The sequence below is a fragment of the Ambystoma mexicanum genome, chromosome 1p (assembly GCF_040938575.1).
Source record: "Ambystoma mexicanum isolate Mex_15411 chromosome 1p, UKY_AmexF1_1, whole genome shotgun sequence".
NCBI lineage: Eukaryota > Metazoa > Chordata > Amphibia > Caudata > Ambystomatidae > Ambystoma > Ambystoma mexicanum.
In genome coordinates, this window is record NC_090921.1 from 1,156,277,273 (window position 1) to 1,156,298,375 (window position 21,103).

At 46.6% G+C, this 21,103-nt stretch overlaps 1 long non-coding RNA gene across 1 annotated transcript in view; it reads right to left on the minus strand.

Moving 5' to 3' along the window:
• Positions 1-6,218: 6,218 nt before the first annotated feature.
• The window catches only part of LOC138570224 (uncharacterized), a 162,786-nt gene continuing 147,901 nt past the window's right edge, over positions 6,219-21,103 (minus strand). Inside the window, exon 2 of the long non-coding RNA XR_011303430.1 lies at positions 6,219-7,373. This is a non-coding gene — a long non-coding RNA (uncharacterized lncRNA). The remainder of the gene's footprint in view (positions 7,374-21,103) is intronic.

Here is a 21,103-nt window from a genome sequence, read left to right on the forward strand (position 1 = left end):
GTGCCAGTAGCAATACCGGCACCGTTGTTGCCTTACCACCATACATGTAATGAGGCCCAATCGGCCTCATTACGACCCAGGCGCTAATTGGTTAAAAGCGCCGTAAAAGGCTGAGGCGCCGTTAACCTATTAGCGCCTAATTATGAGGTCCCTTTGCGGGACCCGATCTTAATGGCTGGTGTAGACCAGAATTCAAAGTAGGGACCCGCAAAGGGTCCTTGGTGCTAATTACGGTGCCACAATTTGCGGCACCGTACTTAGCGTCTTCCCCATTCCCTTTGAGCCCTATGGGGCACAAATGGTAATGGGGACGGGCCATGGAGGAAGGGGGAATTACCACCCCGCCAACCTTGTAATGGGGTGGTAATTCCCCCTTTCTCCATGGCGGAGTCGGTAATTTACCGGCATGGACCATGGTGCTAATAGCACCGTGGTCTTCCGCCAGGGTCGTAATGAGGCCCAATGTGTTCGCCTTTCAGGGCCACTTGCTACCACTGTCTGAGGTGTACATTATTGCCTTGATGAAACTTCACGTTGCTGTGCAAATTTCTAGATGAGGAGATATGCAAAACATGCAAATGTTTTGCAGAAGGCACAGTCAAGCATGGGAGCAAATTTGGTGTTGAATGCGATCCAACCTTGAATAGTTTAAGACCTAGGGTTGCCACTGTATAAGGACGTCGGTCTCAGAACTAAATGAACAGATCCTTGTTTAGGAACACATACAACACTAAGTCCTTTAGTGTCTTCAATAGGATTACCAGATACTGAAAGGCTAACAGGTTTTCCGATCCTCTGAAGTCTGGATTCCATATCCTTCACTTCATGGATAATGGCAATATAGAGGTCTACACTTTCGCCTTACTCTCTACCTGTACCACTCTCATCACTCTTGACATTTTTTGCAGTTCTCTTCTTCTGACCCTTCCCAAACTCAGAATACTAGACACTGCACTCGACTGGATGGCCTTCTACCACTTTTTTTCTCCATCTCATGGAACATGAAGAGCACCAATTTCACCCCTCTTCCAGAACGAGTCACTCAGGGCTCTGCCATTGCCCCTTTGCACACTACACCACCTCCCTTGGCAAGCTATTTTCTTTTCATTCCTTCTCACTGGACCTCTCATCAAGGTGCTTCAATTGCCTTTTGGCCATCCACCATTGGATGGCACTGCACTGGGTCATGATGAATCCCTTCAAGAATGAATGCATCTACTCCCTGTCCAGACTAACCCTCCACTCCTAGCCTCATCCATTCCCTTTCTTCCAGAGCCTCTTCTCCTCTGCTCCAAGGGTCTCAATTTAGGGTGCTCTTCGAAAGTGACATTTAACATCACCAGTTTATCACCTCTACTGGGACCGCAGTCGGGCTCACCCTGCCTGAAAATCCATCACGATCTCAACTACGAATAACCGGGTATAAACTCTCATGCCCACCCAACTACTCAATAGCCTCTGCTACTGTTGTATCTTCCTCATGGCCCAACCTCTTCACTCCTCTGTCTCTCCAAAAAATGTGAACTTTGGAACATACTCTGTACAACCTCCGCCGCTCTTTTGCTACCTTTTCCTTCCATATCGGCTGGCTCTCTATCAACACTGGCCCCTTTTTTCTGCTGCTTGTCTTTCAATTAGTTCATGGGCTTGGCATGCTCACCTCTTATCTGGCTACTTCGGTTTCCTGCTATTCCACTTCTCACTTCCTACACTCTAGTGCCCTTCTCGATCTTTCTCTCCTTCACCCACCCTGTGTATCCAGACATGTTTTTCTTCCTCCTTGCCCTCCAAAACTGGAATGTGCTTCCCCTAGAAATCATAATCTTTACAAGCATTCTTGCATTCAAGTACACACTCAAGCTACATCTCATCTTTCTGGAAGGGGGTCCTGCAGTAACTCATCACATTGTCCCTGCACCATGAAACTTCAGCACCTCATAAATTAAATGTACATATCGACAACCCCATTGTATGAACTCCCCTGTGTACAGGGCTGTCAGAAGATGTGGCGAGGCCCGGGGCAAAACATTTGGTGAGGCCCCCTTACAATTTTTTGCACTCGGCCAGCGGTGGCACATCCGCAAACAGGAGACTCGAGAAATCTCCCCTTGAGTTTGTGTGCAGGATCCCAAATATGGTTTATTACTACAACTCCAAATCAACTAGAGCAAAGTTAGACTTCTCTACTGAAGAAAGGTTCATGCCAGACTAACTTTTTCATCATATGAATAAATATATATAAGATGGCATGAGCTCTCCACTGCACCACCTCCAATTCTCTGAGGGCCAGTCACTTTTCCAAGCAAAGAGTTGAGGGCAGATCTCTTTCTTCGGCTGGGGCCTCCCTCTGGAAACAGCCTCCCTGCCTCGCTGAAACTTGAGGAGAACCATCTCTGGTTCCGGAAGCACCTCCTCAAGACCTATCTCTTTGCTTCTGCCTTCTCTCTTCCTCTCCCTTGCTGATCACCTGCCTGATCCATGAACTGGTCACCCGGTCAAGCTCTGAATTCGGGCCCAGGCCCCTGCCTGTCCTGTTGCAATCCCGCACTGCCTCTTGGCTCCCCTGCACTTGTGGTCTGTATCTGTAACCATACAGTCCCCGCTCTTGCTCTTATTCTCCACCCGTTGACTGCACTTGTGAGTACCCACACTTGTCACCCGTTGGCTGCCCTCTTGTTTCTCCTTTGTTACTGCACTTCTGCATCCTACCCCACCCTCTGCACTTCTCCCCTCCCCCTTCCCTGCTCTTGCGTGATCTGAATAACACAAGGCCTAGTAAGATCTGCGTTTTGTCCTACTCTTTTGTTTCTCCCTCCTTGCCTTGTCGCGCCTAGAAACACTTTTGTACAGGCACGTTATAAATGCCATTTTATATCATTAAGGAGCACCATGCCCCCGTGTGCGCATTAAAACACACATCATACACAGTGACAAATGATGTACAGTGGAGTCTGGTACATTTCTGAACTTAAGAGGCTTACATGTTTGTGCCAATTAGGCAGGATCAACAGAGCACAGTGAGGGCGCCCAAACCAAACAAGGGTTGCTTGAGGGGGGTTCTCACTCCGAAGAAAAGGTTTGAAACATTGGGTTAAAAGTATGCATTTTACAGCCCTTTCTTTGCAAAATTGGGTAGAAATCCATACAGTTTGCAATTGGTTTTGGTTGGAAGCACATGGAAATTCCCAATAGTTGCAAATCACAAATTGTGCATAGGAACATTTTCCAATACATTTCATGCCGCCTTTCCACGCGAGATATGCTAGTATAAAAATATATTCATGCTGGTTGTTCTAATTATGTTGATGCAGGCTGCATCAATATATGCCATTATTACCATATACAGACTCCGAGCCAGTAAAAATACCATGCCACAGAAAATATATCCAGGCTGATTGTGTACCATAAGCGTTATTACTGGCTAGATTGGCCTACATTCAAGTAGTATGTTTGCTTTAACCTTGATGCATAGTCCTGTGCATCAAGGGTAAAGCAAAAAGAGCACTGGTAATGCTAACAGTTTGGGCATTCGTGTAGGCATAGGAAAGGCACTTCTGTATTGGTATTAGCTGGCCGTTGATAGTGCCAGTGCAAAATGGTTTGAGTACCTGAGCAGCTAATAGCAGTGCCTGGTAAATGCCTAATACTTATACACAAGCCAAAACTGTTGGCTTTGCCAATGCTTATTGTTAAAAGAACTTCAGTGAAACACACGCAGGGTGTTTTTAAATTGAGTGGCCATTAAGACATTTTTATTACACCAGTTATGTGTTTACAACTCCAATGAAGTCATGAATTCTCAGAAGACTCCTTTGAGGAAACACTTGCAGGCACATTGAGGGCAACGTTTGATGGCAAGGCATGTTTAAAGCTAGCTCAAAGAGTTCCAGCGAGGAGGTGTTTTGGATGGGGATGGCAGGAACTGGGTGAGAATTGCCATAGGGATTAGCATGGCCATGAGAAGTCATTTCACTTTTAGCACCTGCATTCATATCCATACATTTTTAGGTAATTGAAATCGTAATGTGGAGTTAGCATTTGCATGCTAGGGGAGTAATTAGAAGGGAAGTGGTGACATGAATAACTCATTCTCACAACAGTCCTTAAGTGTGATGTTTCAGAAATGAAGGCAAGAGGTAGCTGCTTGTAACATTGAAGCTTAACCAGAATAGTCTAATTCGAAATGTGGAAAGATGTTAGGTGCCCCCACACAAGGAAGTTTGCCCCTTCCTCACAGCCTCTGACGTTAGCACCTCTCCCAACATTTGAAGTGTTAGTCCCCTTTCCCCCTGGACATTCTAGCCTAGGTGCACCTCTGATGCCATGAACCCACCCCTTAATGAAGTGTCCCCCAGGGCGGCTACATTTAAGGGTGGTGCTGAACACACACTCACAAAAAACACTTTCACCCATGCATTCATCCATCAGTTACACAACTCCATACATGCATGTATACATAAAACCAAACACAGCATTCACACAAACACCAACATGCACGCATGCATTCCTACATACACATATACATACTAATTTAATTTAAATACACATATACACTTTTAATTTAAAATAAAAAACACCTTACCTCCATGGACCCTTAAAAAGCATCCACGCAGCCGACACGTAGACATGCTGCCCGACAAGATAGAACTCCTCTCCCATCAGTCAGCATGATCACGCTGACAACATGAACTCACTGGCTGACAGGAGAGGAGTCCTCTCGTATCAGTCAGCGTGGTCATGCTGAGCAACGTGAACACACTGACTGACAAGAGAGAACTCCTGTCAGTCAGTGTGGTCCTGCTGAGGAACGTGAACACACTGACTGACAAGAGAGAACTCCTCTCCCATCAGTCAGCGTGATCACGCTGACAACATGAACATACTGACTGACAGGAGAGGAGCCCTCTCCTGTCAGTCAGCGTGGTCATGCTGAGCAACGTGAACACACTGACTGACAAGAGAGAACTCCTCTCCCATCAGTCAGCGTGGTCACACTGAGCAACGTGAACACACTGACAAGAGAGAACTCCTCTCCCATCAGTTAGCGTGATCACACTGACAACATGAACACACTGACTGACAAGAGAGAACTCCTCTCCTGTCAGTCAGCGTGGCCATGCTGAGCAACGTGAACACACTGACTGACAAGAGAGAACTCCTCTCCTATCAGTCAGCGTGATCATGCTGACAACATGAACACACTGACTGACATGAGAGGAGTCCTCTCCTGTCAGTCAGCGTGGTCACGCTGAGCTACGTGAACACACTGATTGACAAGAGAGAACTCCTCTCCCATTGGTCAGCGTGGTCACGCTGAGCAACGTGAACACATGACTGACAAGAGAGAACTCCTCTACTATCAGTCAGCGTGATCACGCTGACAACATGAACACACTGACTGACAGGAGAGGAATCCTCTCCTGTCAGTCAGCGTGGTCATGCTGAGCAACGTGAACACACTGACTGACAAGAGAGAACTCCTCTCCCATTAGTCAGCGTGGTCACGCTGAGCAACGTGAACACACTGACTGACAAGAGAGGAGTCCTCTCCTGTCAGTCAGCGTGGTCACGCTGAGCAACGTGAACACATGACTGACAAGAGAGAACTCCTCTACTATCAGTCAGCGTGATCACGCTGAGCAATGTGAACACACTGACTGACAAGAGAGAGCTCCTCTCCTGTCAGTCACTGTGGTCACGCTGAGCAACGTGAACACATTGACTGACAGGAGAGGAGTCCTCTCTTGTCATTCAGCAGGTCCACGTTGTCAGCTGAATGACGGGAGGCAGCAGAGCCCACTTCTGAGCCCTGCTGTCTCCCATTATTTTGCTGTTTGTTGCGGAGCCAAATGGCTTCACAAGAAACAGCAAAATCATTGCAGGGGCAGAGAGCAGACAGCACAGACCCCGTGTGAATAAAGGACACGGGAGACTGTGCTGCCTTCCACTTAGGGAGGGGGCCACGAGGCCCCCCCACAAGCACGAGGCCTGGGACAGTTTGCCCCCCCCTGTGCTCCCTCGTGACGGCCCTGCCCGTGTATTCCAAAAGGGAAGTGGCATAAAGAAAATCCCTGCACTCAAAAAGTTAGTTGATGCCAGTCAATGTATATGCCACCCACAGTAATATTTAATAAACAATGAAAAGGGACATACGTCCCCAGACTGCACTCCATAGGTCCACAATCCATTGGTCCACAATGAAACAAGAGAACAGTATGTTGCGATGAGGTAGACACATCATTTTATTCACAAATGCAATTTGACATAAAAATGTAGCGTGCCGCCCGAGCGACGCGCTTCGCACTGTTCTGGTGCTTGATCACACTCTTCTGTGCATATATAGTGAGCACTGCCGGTACATATTTTCTGTTGGACACTAAACTTGCACATTCTAAAATTGCTCAACATTGACTGTAAGCCACTCACTCTCAGGCCTACTCTGACTTCTGCAATGTCTGCTAATGTAAAACGTTCTGGTCAAAGCACCATGTCTTGCAATACAGTCAATGAAGGGAAGTGTATTCCTTTTCTATAACGCAGATCCTTTGGATAGCTAACAAGGTCCTTTGCATAGAAGGGTCGTGAACTGGGGAACCAAACCCATACATGTGTTTTCCTCTAAAGAGAGTCAAAGGGATAGAGAGAGGAGAGAGAGTTTTGCATCATGTTGTGTTATAACAGTTGTATACAGTTCTTTGACCTAGCAGTAATACTTTCGATCAAAAAGCTGATTTGATGAAAGTACACTAGAAGCATTCATTCATTTGAGCAAATCCTTGCTCCGCAAAGGCAGACTTTCTAGTTTTGTGCAGGCTATCATCTTCAGGGTTTCCGTTTTGAGACAAATACAGTTTAATGCAGTTTAATAGTATGTTAAAGAGCTGTCATGATTTCTTGTTCTTACTTTTCTTTTCATATTAATTTCATCCATGTCGATTATTCTAGCATGTATTTCCTCTGCTTCTTAGTCTCATTTCAATGTCAAGCACAGCCACTGTCTGTCATGTTAAGTTACTGTTGAGTTTGTGATATTTAAAATCATGTATTTTGGAAAGTAACAGGTTTTTCCAATCATGCACAAATCACACAACCAAGAAAGGAAGACCAAGGTGTAGCTGTCCGTGTAGCTGTCCACGCACACCCGCTGTCCCGGCACCGTCAGGGATTGTCGCTGTCTCTTAGCCATTGTAGAAGTCATAGGTGTGAGGGTCCTTATAGTAGTTCCATTTGGTTAAAATGCCGAAAATAAGGTAAAGGGCCACTGTGAGGAAGATGACTGTCCCGATGCCTAGGGCAACCCGGTTCAGGGTCAGTGCCCTAGCCGATGCATGATGGGCTTTGTAGATGGCTCCCTGCAGGTTGGCTTTTTTGGTCTGGAAAAGAGAAGAAGATGTAAGGATATTGGGAGGACGGGGAAATGCATGCAATAATAGGTTTGGCAGCAAAACACAGGGCTTCTTGTGTGCACACCACTTCATGCATAGACCGGAATATAAGGTAATGTGCCACATTCTACAATAAAAAGGTCACCACAAACCGCAGCACACAGCAACATAGATCTTCACTGCAAATCGTAGCCCCCTGGGCGGACCATCAACTTATTCTGAGCACTTGGACTCATCCCACAAAGCCCACAACAGGCACATCAAATAGTCCTGATGCGACCACCCATTGAATGCGTGAATGCTGAGAATTTCAAATCCATATTTGATCAGAAAGTTTTCAAAGGCATCCCTTTAGACAAGCCATCTCCATTGTTAATATAGTAAACCAGGAAATGATTAGGACATTAGATACCATGACTCCCCCGGTCATGAAAAACCTACAACACCAGAAAAAAAGCCCCAGAATGGTTTGCCAACGAGCCAAATACAATTAAATGAGAAGTGAGAATCTTGGAAACTAATGGAGAAAATCCCAATACCACAAAGAGAAGCCAGCTTTCAAAGTTGTCGCATATCTGTCAGTGCACCATCAAACAGAAAAAGAAAGCCTTTCCTAAAATTCATATCACAACTACATACCACAAGTCTTCTACCCAGCATTTTAAAATCTATAAAGAAGTGGCTTCACCCAATCAAATTAGTTACTTTCCAAATTCTGCCAAAGATTTGGTAGAAACATTAGCCAACTCCTTCCAGGACAAAATCACATCCATCCAGGTAAACATTGAGCCCCACGACTGGTCCCTGCCACTGCACTACAAGGCTTCCCCCGGATACTTGTAATTCTTCACTTTCTGCCATCACCTAATGACAACCTAAAAATAGATCACTCCCAGAAAGCAACAGGGTAAGAGTGGCTCCCAAGCCCCACTCTTCCAAGAGACAATCCCTTTACTAGCCCTGCCAATCTCTTCTATTTGCAATGCATCCTTCTCTTCAGGCAAGTCTACGAACAGCCCCATGGAAGCCATCGCCCTCCTTTGAAAATCAAGAAAAAAAAGTTAGATCCAGTGGACACAAATAACTATCGACTAATTTCAAACTCCCAACATCATGCAAAAAGTCGCTACCACCCAATGATATGACCTCAAGGAAAAGAAGCAGTATTCTGTGAGCATCGCTCAGGCGTTCAACCTCACAAAAGCACTGACCCTGTGCTTCTGTACTTGTGATAACACATATTAAACTATTTGGACTGAGCATCACTAGTTCTTCTGTACCCATCCATAACCAACTACACAGTCGATCACATGTACCTTATCTGAAGATTACAGACCGGAATGGCTAGCATTATTTCTTGAAGGGAGATCAGTACAGTAGACTTCACACTTTTGGATTATAAGCACCTTCTGCCTTCACCCTCAGGAGGATATGTCCTCATGTATCATCACCTACCAAGGCTTTCCAACTCATAACATAAACTTTACAGACTTTCTCACCTAATTTTCAACTGCATGCGGACGAGTCCCAGATCACTTGTAAGCTGACATAGGGAGGAATATGATGAGGTGCACAGGCAAATGACATTTGAGGAGGGAGAGACACCCTTCATTACGGGAGCGCCAGCCTCGTAATCAGGCCCAGTGTCTTCAAAAAGAAACAATGGGCTTCTTTATAAGTATGGAGGTCTGTAAACAATGGTGCCGGTAAGCTTACAGGCACTGTTGTTTCCGGACCAGCATGCTACAGGTCTGCCTGCTGGAGCCACGGTGCCCGACAGGTCAGACCCTGCAGGGCACAGCAGCCGCGGTAGGCAGACTGTCAGAGAAGCACCGGCACCGTTAACAACAATGCCAGTGCTTCCGTATTGCCCATTCCCATAGAGTCCTATGGGATTCTATCAGAATGGTGAACTACAATTTACAGGCGCCTAACTTTCTGGGCCGCCGGGGCACCGGTAAATCATTCCGAGTCTGGCGCCAACTCACCGGTAGCACCGGCAGGGTTACCGCTGGACTCAGAATGAGACCCAATTTCTTTTTGAAGTAATAGGGCTCCCCTCAACCTCATGACGTGTGCATGTGTGAGTGTATTTTGAAAGGGTGTATACTTAAATGTGTAGGTGGCTGCCTGTATGAGTGTATGGTGAAAGGGTGAACACAAATGTATAGGTGGCTGGGTGTGCGTGTGTACGTGTACGGTGAAAGTGTGCACCCTTAAATGTATGGGTGGGTGCCTTGGTGTTGCCACTGTGGTGAAAGGGTGCACACTTAAATGTACGGGTGGCTGCTTCGGTGTGCCTGTATGGAAAAAAGGGTGCACACCTAAATGTATGGATGGCTACATGGGTGTGTCTGTATGGTGAAAGAGTGCACACTTAAATGTACGGATGGCTGGGTGTGCATGTGTGTATATGGTGAATGGTGTGTGTGCTTCCGTTTAGGGGTGCAACAAAACCTACATTTCGGGGGGCTAATCCTTCAAATGTTGGGAGAGGCGCTAGCTTCATGGGCGGTGGGGGAGGGGCAAACTGATATGTGTGTCGGCATCTAACTTCTTTATGCATTTAATGAGACTATTCTAGTGCAGCTTCAATGTTACAAGCAGTTAACTCTCTCCTTTAAGTCTATAGCACCCACTTATGGACTGCTGTGAGAATGAGCGGTCTCCTGTTCCCTCTCTACCCTTCCAATCACTCCCCTGGCATGCAAGTACTAAACCCACATCACAATTTAAACTGCCCAGAAAAATTGGCATTTGACTGCAGGTACTAACAGTAAAATGCTTTAAGTTAGTAACTGCTGGGTCCTTGTTAACAGCGAAACCCAGGTGCCGTTTAACATCTGTGTCATTTTCTGTCCGGCAACTGCTCTGCAGGTCAGCCAGGTTGAGTCAACATAGCCCAAAATTTCAAGGGGGAGGGGAGTGCTGAAGCCCAGTCAACTCAGTGGTGTTATGCCACTACTTGTGTTTAATGTCTTGATTACTTAATGGTAATCGTCATTACTCCTTGCCCTATTCCTCCTCGTCCCTGTATTTTTGTATGAGGCAAGGAGCCTCCTGGACCGTTGGTTTGCCCGGTGAAGCCCTGGTGTTGTGCTGAAGCTCCGAATTCGCCTTGACTAGAGAAGACCTGCAAAGGACGACTCCTCTCCTTGGGTTGGTGAGATCAATCGTTCCCAAGACAAGCTCATCTGGACATCCTCCCGGCGCTGGCTAAACTTCCGTTGCTACTGCAGGAAGTGAGTGCCAGGGAGAGGAACACCGGAATCGAGTGAGTGTCTTTAAGTTGGACCCATGCTCCAGAAAGATCCTCCGGACTCCCAGGAAGCGGGACTGACCAAGCCTGAGCCACCTCAATAAAGTGCTGGACCCCAGATGCGAGGAAAGTTCAGAGTGGTATCCGAGAACTGTGGTGGTGCTATTTGCAAGAGAAGCGAGGAGCTGAAGCCGCGAAGTGCCACTGATCTGAAGTTTGCCCATTTCTGCCGCTGACCTTCCATTCGTAGTGCAGGAGCCCCCAGACGTCCTCCCTCTTGTCCCCACGACTGAGGCCGAGGAACACCAGGATCTGCAGACCTACACAGGAACAAGAACCAAGCTGGAACCACTTTCTTCTAACCAAAGGTATTGTAAACTAAAGGGTTGCTTACCTCTTGTCGTGTAGCCATGTAGGAGTCTTGGGTGGATAGCTCAGGGGCAACGTGCTCACTTTGGAAGCAAGATGACACAGAGCAACACAGGTTCAATCCCTGGGTCCATGATTAGAAACCTCTGGGTATTAAACATGTTATAAATAACCTATCATATCATACGTAAGCTCTGGGACAAGGAAGAGGGACATGAAGGTAATTCTGGGCCAAAGAGCTAATTTCTGGAGTTTGGGGTAGGTGGTAGGAGGGATAGGGGATCTGTGGGGGGTGGAATTGTGTGATAAACCATTATGGTTGTCCATGTCCAGGCTAAGCAGGCATGATATGTGGTATTAGTGGCTAAAGAGGCATTTTGGTGCAGCCAGTCTAGTCATTCCTCAGTTTAGAATGACGTTTGTTTAACTTCGCATTTCTGATAAAGCAGTCCTGTTGAGTGTAATTGCCATGCTAAACTGGCATTTGGGTGCTGCCAGAATAGCCATTTCTTACTGCTGCATTGTATATTTTTCTGAGCATCTGTGATAAAATGATATGATATGATATGATATAAGTAATTTATAAAATGCCTGTACACAAGTGTTTCTAGGCGGGACAAGACAAGGGAGGGAAGAAAGAGGGAGGACAAGACAAACGATCTTACTACGCCTTGTGTCATTCAGATCATGTAAGTGTGAGAACAAGAAATGCAAGGGGAAAGGGAGGGCAAGTGCAAGGAAGAGGGAGGGGAAAGCAGGGCAGTAGTGCTCTGAGTAAGTGCAGCCAGGGCAGCGCGGGTCTGGGTAGTGCAAGGAGAACAAGGGACTGTAGGGTTACAGTCACAGCCCCTAAGTGCATGGTAGGCCCAGAGGCAGTGCAAGGGTGATTGATCAAGAAAGAGCCTGGGTTCAGTGAGACTCTGAGGGTAGCCAAGCAACCAGTCAGTGCAGCAGACAGGTAGGTCAGGTAGGTCAGCAGGGGAGGGAGAGAGAGAAAGCAGAGCAGAAGAGGAACATTTTGAACTGCTTCTGAAACTTCAGGTGGTCCGATCAAATCTGAGAAGGGCAGGGATGACATTCCAGAGGGAGGCACCTGCAGAGGAGAGAGATCTACCCCCAATCTCTGCCGGGAGAAGTGTCTAACCCTTATAGAGTTGGAGGTAGCTGGGGTAAGGCCTTAAGAATGAAGGTAATTTTGAAGAAAGCGTTGGATGTAGTATGTGCCCCGACCCCAGAAAGCCTTGTGGACAGGGCAACGGGTCTTGAACTTGATCCTTTCAGCCACTGGAGAGATTTCAGGGATAGACAGATATGATCCCTGGGCTTGAGGCCAAGGATAAGTCTTGCAGCCCTGTTCTGGATTAGTTACAGAGTCGGAGAGTAGAGGATGGCAAATTGAGAAAGAGGCTGTTGCAGTAGTCCAGCCTAGATAGAAACAGGGCTCTGGAAACAGTGAGCTTCTGGGGGAAAGTGAGCAAGGGAAGAGTCCCTTTGAGGAGGAGCAGCTGGTAGAGGGACTTCTTGGCAACATCCAAGATGTGAGGAGAGAAAGAGAGAGTAGAGTCAAAGATGACTTCAAGTTTTTGCCTCGCAGGAAGGCAAAGGAAGAGGGCCCAAGGTGGGCAGTTAGAGTGACAGGGAAAGCAGGGGCAGGGGTCACAATGAGGAGGATCTCCGTTTTACTGGCATTAAGGCAGAGATCGTTGGTGGCACATCAATCCTGAATTGTGGATAGACAGTCAGTAATGAGCGAGAGAGGAGAGGAGCATGAAGGAAAGCTGAGTGTCATCGGCATAACACTGAAAGTTAGAGCAGAAGGTAGAATTTAGGTGGGCCAAAGGGGCCAAGTAGAGTTTGAAAAACCAGGGTGAGGGGTTAGAGCCCTGTGGGAAGCCACAGGTAGAGAGAGAGGTGGCAGACAGAAATAGATTGACTTGGACCTGGGAGGGGCAGTCCAAGAGGAAAGAGGTCAGCCACTCCAGGTTCTCACATAGCCGACTGATCAGGATGGTGTGGTTGACTGTGTCAAAAGTAGAGGAAAGATCAAGGAGGATTAGGACAGACGGAATGCTGGAATCAAGGTTCGAGAGCAAATCTTCACAGGTGTTCAGGAGAGCAGTTTCGGTGTCTCTGGCAGCTCTGGAGCCATACTGATTGTAATGTAGACAACAGATTCAGTGTGGAGATTAAGCTGGGAGATGGCCAGCTTTTCCAAGAGGTTTCCAAGGAAAGGGGTGATGGACATTGGGCAATAGTTTGCCAGGCAGGTAGGATTGGCAGATGGCTTCTTGAAGAGTGGCTGCACATGGGAGTGCTTAAGGGGAGAGGGGAATGTTCCAATGGTGAAAAAGTGATTACAGAAATCGGCCAAGGATGGAGCGAGGGTGTCAATATGGTCCTTGGTGGTATTGGAGAAGCTGGGGAGCACCTGTTTGGATGACACTTTCATAGATCGGACTTGTCTAGAAACCTCGTCTGATGTTGTCAGAGAGAAAGAGGAGAAAGGAGGAGGAGAGGTAGAGATGGCAAAAGGGGGGGGCGAGAGAGGAAGAGGGAGAAGAAGAGGGAGAGGAAAATAGAGATAGAGGACAGGATGTCCTGAGTTTTAGCAGAGGAGTGGCCAGAGCCATACAAAGGGCCTTGGAGGGCACAGGAGAGGTAGGGACTGCAACAGGATTGACCAGTTCCCTGCAGATTTTAAAGAGTTTGGATGTGTTGTTAGAGGCTGCAGAGACCCGCGCTTCAATGTGTGTTCTCTTCTTGATGAGTGTTATTGCTTTGGCTGGCATTTTGGTGCAACCAGTCAAGGTATGTCTAAATGTGGCCTGGCATGCTTTACTGTAATGTTATTATGTGTCTACACTGGTCTACAATGTGCAGCCAGTGGGACATGTTTTCATTGTGGCATGGCATTTTTAATAGCAAAGCATTAATGTTCCTGTGCAGTGTTGGTGACTTGGATTGGTGTTAACCTACAAAACAATTGCAAACACTCTGGCTTTTTAGCCAATTTTTCTCAGAAAGTGTGCTGTATGTTGCATTAAAACACTTATTTATATCTTTCTCTTAGTACAGTGTACGGCTTACCCATTCAGCAGAACGTTTGTGCGTATTGTGCAAGCGTGATAATCTAGGCACGACCCATGATTTGTTGCCGAGTTGGGGGGTGGTTGGGCATCAGCATGACTCCCAGGGGGGCCGAAACATTTTGTGTTACGCGACTGAAAGCTGTCTACCACAATAAACACCAGTTTGGAGAAATTATGTTTCAAAATAACAAGAATACACATGGCTTAAGTGTTTTACAGTTGGCAATGGGAAGCATAAAACAATGCCAAACCTGCGAGGGTTGAAGCAAACTACATCAACCAATGTCACTTAGAAGCTAATTTGCCAAATAAGCGCACGCATAAACAGCAAGAGGTCCCTCGGATACAAAGTCATGTTACAACGGTTTAAGATTGATAACGTACGTACATTGAAGTTTGAAATACGAGTGAAAGCCTGCTAGATAAAGGCTCATATTTGAACGTTTTATGTCTCACTGAAGAACATGAATATACATATTAAACATAATAAGTTTCAGGTTATAGGTCTAACTTTTTAAATCATAAACTCATGCCGATGTGTGTAAATGGCACAAGGAGAAAGACTTAGTGGCATAAAAACATAAAAATGACTACGTCTCATTTGATGACACTTAATTACGACTAATAGCTATGGATCAAAATGAACTACATGAATGATCGGGTGTTGTAAAAAAAAAAAATCTTTCAATTGGACTGGGCAAACACGATTGAGTGCAATGCTAAAAATAAATCCTATAGAGATCAATATAGCTTTTTTCACAAACAACTTCCACGATTGCAATATCTATTAGCATTTCCGTGCCCGAAAGCAAGGAGTTTGTTTTTGAGATTTAAGTAAAACTTAATTCACAATGCAGAAAGGACTAAGCACTGGTCTAAAGATCATAACGTGGGAGACTTTCGTGGATGTAGATTCTGTGGCAATAAGGACATTTGTGAGTCGCTCAAACACCTGGTGATATATTGTAGTCACTTTGAGAAGCTGCGGAGCCTACAGATGGGCACATTTTATAACGTTGATTTGCTACTATCTAGAGGCTTGTTGTGGTCCCAATGTATGTGGGGTAAAAGACAGACGTTGATACTTGAATTAACACATTTTATTATTATTATTACTTTTATTCAGGAAAAGCTCATTTGTCTTGAAACCTAGGCTCCTATGTAGACTAAGAGAGATGCTGAGTTGTAAAAAAAAAAAAGTTTTTTTCCTTTTTTTATTTTAAGTTGAATGTATTAACAGGTAATTTAAACTATGTAAACATGAATGAGTTTGTTTTTATGAGTTGCATATGTTATTTGTGATACATTTGTATTGTATTAAATATTTGTAAAGGTGCATTGTGCCAAAATACAAATAAATAAAAAATATACCAAAAAAAATTACCATTCTCTTAGCGAACACAGAGCCACTCTTCTCAAGTGACCTCACAAAGCACCTGCTCATCCAAAAGAAGATGTTAGTTCTGAAAATAAGAAAACTGATGAAAGCCGCGGATGGAGTCAGGTTGTGCAAGGCGCCCTCGTTCTTTGCTAATGTTGGAACAAGAAAGACAGAGTCGCGGCTGCTACTCCAGGCATATGTGATGCATAACGGGGAGGCAATTCTAGGCACAAATGGAGCTAGGCACAAATGGAGCTAGGATCACATTGATCGGCCCCATCCAGAATCACCTTCTTTACTAGGGAAAGACTTTTACCATAAAGGAACCCAATGCTTAAGGATTTTGTATTAAAATCCTGAAAACCCACCCACAGACACTCATCGCACATCATATGGTGGATTGTTGTGGGGACCATGGTAGAGTTGGTCCAACTCAATCTTAATAATATTTTTCCATGTGAGTGAATGCTCCCATATATGGTGTCAATTTCATAAAAGATTAATGATACAGGTTGTTTCCAATGGGGCCATTTGAATGTTTTTTTCTAGCCTGGGACATGGACAAATTAGGACCTCACAAATCAAAGCAACTAAGAGATCTAATCATCTCTGTTCGCACCCTCACACTGACCTCCTTTCAGGCAGCATCCAGTGTTGCAGGAGTAGGGGGCAAACTTTGGAAAAGTCCTATTATTTGTTAGTCTTGCCTATTAGGTGGTGCTTGCGACACCTATCAGCCGAAACTATTGCCTGTACAGAACGGGAGAAATGGCATAAGAGAAGGGACACAAAGCTTGTGGGTGTTGTTTGGTTATTTGCCCACCCATTCACTGCTCATGGCCATGCTAATTCATACGGCTATTCCCACCATCTTCCTGCCCCTCCCAGCCCAAAAAAATGTCTCATAGAAACTCTTTGAGCTTGCTTTAATCAAGCCTTACCATCTAATGGCCCTCATTACAGTTGTACAGATATTCTGCTGAAACTACCGGCAGGATACCAGCAAAACTGCTTTATCGTTTCCGCTGCCCAATATCCGTTATTACCAGGATATTATAGGTGACGGAGACGCCGGTAAATTTACAATCTATGTATTCCCAAAGGACTCCATGGGATGGTATCGCCAGAATTACCAGCACCGGTAGTACCAGTGCCAGTGATTCCAGCATGACTCCTTGGTGCTGCGGAAACTCCACGCTGCCCTGGTACATGGCATGACACGCTAGACATCATACCTGGCTGCTGGGTGAGTCGAACTACAAGGCCATGTGGAGTATAGACAAAATGGTCCTGTATGACACCCATAAACAGTGAATGTGCACAATGCATGCATTAATCCATCGTAACTCCTACCGCAAATTCCTGATACAATAAATAAATCCCTGTGAAAGTGCACAGAGGCCGGATAGGTCATTGAAAGGCAAAGGTAAATGAGGAATAAGAGCAAAGAACATCATTACCCACAATTGCAACAACAATAAACCTCACACATTGAAGGGTACATGACCCTACTCAGCATTGTGAGGGCATGAAATGTGCAAGTTTGTAGGTGCAACTGAAGGTGCAACACAGTAGTAGCATGCCAGAGCGCAAGGCCTGGACAGCCGTTTCTCCATGTATTTAAAATATACAGTCCATACATAACTCCATCTATTTGGTCGAGCAATGAAACAAAACCACAGAATGCACCACACCATATTGACAAAGATAGGCAAATACACAGTCAAGGAAAAACACAACACATGATGCTCAGCCAGAGAATCCAGAAGCTGACACCCCTGAAAAACGTGTCTATGCACACACATTGGACTGGTACAGGGCCTGTTAGTGCCCATTCACACACCTTTAAATTGAATGCTTCTAGACCAAAACCTACAAATTGTGAAAAAACAACACTACCACAAATAAATGATTTCAAGGTGGCGGCTTCACCCGATCCACCATTTCACACCCCAAAATACTCCCCCACCCTTATAGCAAATATCTAACCCTTTAACCGACACACAAATATTCCATCAATATGACCTTCATCATATGGGTCACAATATCAAAGCATGTCTATATAAAGGATTCATAATAAAGACTGCATACTGGTACTACCAGTAAATCACAAATGCATACCATTCACATGATAAAAGTACTGTTGTACCAGGACATATAGTTGATTTTCATATGTGACACATCAATGACATTTACATCAATTTGTGTCAGTTACTGGGAAATTGTTAGAGGTAATCTTGTCTGTGATTGGTCCATGGAAATACAACAGCACAACACACACCCCACATTCATCCTGACCAAGTTCTCTTCTGCTACACGAAGAATAACTAATGTTATGTAAACTCTATTCTGCCTGTGCATATTAGTCTTCTCAATTTAACACTATACAGCCTGTGCCAACATGGAACGACCAGGAAATTGCCATGTACCCTTTCTGTTCATTCTGTGCAGGTGATGCTGGGTATCCCCTGATGCCATGGCTAATGACACTGTCAGGCAACCCCACAACAGGCATGAACATGCTTACAACCGTGCCCATGTACGCACTCGCTGCACCATTGAGCAGACTTTTGGCCTGTTGAAGGCCAGGATCCGTTGCCTCAGCAGATCGGGGGGAGCCCTCATGTACAGCCCTGAGAAGGCGGGCAAAATTGTGCTGACATGTGCCATGTTGCACAACATGTGCATCAGGTGCAATGTCCTCCTGCCCCCAGACATGGACATGTTACCACCAGAGGCTGAGGACGAGACTGAGGAGGAGGATTATGCCCAGCGCCGCAATGGCAATGATTGACGTGCCACACGTGCAGACCTTATACACCACTACTTTCGAACACCTGCTACACACACTGCACTGGAAATTAAGCACACTGGGCAGTGAACACTGCACATGAATAAATGCACTCACACTGAAAGATCAATGTCCAGTCATGATTTTGTTTTGAACACCATATATATTGTGAGAAAAAATAACTATTTGCATTTGTCATAGGCTTTATCTACCTCTACAATCCCACACAACTATCCCTCCCCACAGCCCCTCCCCAACTATCCCTCCCCCACACACATTGAGTCTGTGTCCTATTTTCGTCCCCGTTTATGCGGAGGGGTGAGCACTTCTGCAGGGCGAGTCAGCCGCAGCGATCTATGCCTTGGGCTGATTTGTTGTGAACTTGTGGGAGTGTTGCTTGAGGGTGGTGCCAGTGGCAAGGGATTGTGCGGTTGCTCAGCAGGTGTCTGCACCAACACGTCGACGGACTCAACCAGGGTTGAGATTGACCCATTCCCCTCCCTCACACCCCGTGCCAGATGGTATATGCCTTGTGTGGCACGGCCCAACTTCTGTGCGGTCCTCCTGGAGGTGTCCTGTATTGTCTGCCGCATGGGCCGGGCCTCCTCCAGGTATTGTTGCACCATTGTGTGCATGGATGATTGTTGTGCCTCCATCCTGGCCAGGACGGCCCTCAATGTCATGTACATTGTGTAAGGGTGGTGGTTGCTTGTGTTGGGGGCTCATTGGGCCCACGGGACTGAATCCCTCAGCATCGGGGGAGCTGTGGGCGCTGGATATATTATCAGGGCCACCGTCTTCCACAATGTCATCGGGTAGACTGGGTGCAGTTTCCTCCTTTTGGGGTGGGGGGTGGCAGTACAACAGGTGGCTCCTGTCAGGGGGGTGGCAGTACAACAGGTGGCTCCTGTCGGGGGCAGTGGCAGTACAACAGGTGGCTCCTGTCGGGGGGGTGGCAGTACAACAGGTGGCTCCTGTCGGGGGGTGGCAGTACAACTAGTGACACCTGTCGGGGTGGCAGTACAACAGGTGGCTCCTGTGGGGGCAGTGGCTGTACAACAGGTGGCTCCTGTTCAGGTAGTAGCTGTAGAACAGGTGGCTCCTGTTTGGGTGGTGGCTGGGCGGCTGCAATAGGAGCCCGCTCACGTCTGCTGCCAAAAGCACTGGATTCCTGGGTGGAGGTGGAAGCATTGGTTGGCCGGCGGTGGCGTGCCCTGGTGTTCAGCGATGTGGTTGACTGTTTGGCCTCATTGCCAGATGATGTGCCTGTGTGGGTCAGAAAGGCAGGGCATCAGTGATGGGTGTGGATTCATCAGACAGACATACGTACTAGTAATTTCAGATGTATGTGCGTTGTCATGGACATGCTGAATGTCATGGCATGGTGCACACATGCATGTTTCGGGGAATGAGGTGTGGGTGCATGTGTGGTGTGCATACATGGTGTGTGCAGTGCCTGTTGCCGGGGGTTTTGGTTTTTCCATTTTGGGTGTTATGGGTGTGCCACACATTCTGTATAACATGGGATTTTCTGATTGTCAAATGCATGTGTTATACATGTGTGTGTTGCCTATGGCATTTTCTGCATTGAGATTGATTCAGCAGGACGGGACATGGTGGGTGGGACAAGTGTGCCACATGTATCATTGATGTGTGCATCTTGTCATCTGCTGGTGGTGGGGGTACGTGACACTGACGTGATTTTGGGCATGTGGTAGCATGGCAGTGACAAAAGAAGTTTTGCCGTGTCAAGGGGATGTGTGTCTGAGTGCCTGCATGTGCAACTTTTGCAGCCAATACAGGGGACCTGTGTGATGTGTAAGTGGTGTATGGGTGTGGATTGCATGCAGGTTCAATTTGGATGTGTGCAACGAGGTTGACGGTGGGTGGACTGCCAGCAGGGCTATACTGGCCTCGGGTACGACAGACTTAACATGTTGGCCTACCCATTGGCATTACGGCTACAAGGTGTGTGATGTGACATTGGGCTTACAGAGACTCACCAGCCTCACTGGATATGACATCTCCAGCCTCCGCATCTCCAACTACCTTGATCGCCTCGAGGTGCAGTATGCTGCTGCAGGTTTCCGCCCAGGCCTGCAGTTTTATTGGTGATGTTTGTCCCCATCCTGTGGCCATTCCGTGGTCACGCTGTGCACTAAGGAGGTTCCGTACCCGGAGACGTAGATCGTCCCACCTCTTGCGGCAGTCCCTAACTGTTCTGGGGGTTGTCCCCACTGCTGACTCCTTCCGGGCAACTTCCTCCCAGATGGCCTTCTTCCTCATTTGGGTTTGGCGCAGTAGGTCATTGCAGAAGACTTCTGCAGAGTTCTCGACCAGCGTGTCCGCCAACATGTTCAGTTCGGCTTCACTGAATCTTGGCTTGCGCCTCTTGAGGACATGTCTGCGTATGTTCTTTAGTGCTCAGAACATGCCTCTGTCTGCTTTACACTGAGAATTGCAATGGATTGTGTTTTTTAATGGCCGCCAGTACATTTCCTATTCTGGCAATCATGTTATTCCCGGTCACGGTAATACCGGTACCAGTAACAACGGTGCTGGTAGGTCTGTGTGCGTGGAGCTGGTATCGGAGTCAGCATCAGTGAAGATGCTGGAATGTTTTTTTTGGGGGCCTTTTGATGGTGCTACCGGCATACCGGTGCTACCGTTTCGGGCATGTCGGAATGCGTGTGCATGCTGACTCAGAATCAACCGTTGATTCTGGGAGCAGTGCAACACAGACTCAGTAGCACTGGCATGACGGTAATTCAAATTATTTACCGGCAAACTTGTAATGAGGCCCATAAAATGCTAAATTTGCTACACCAC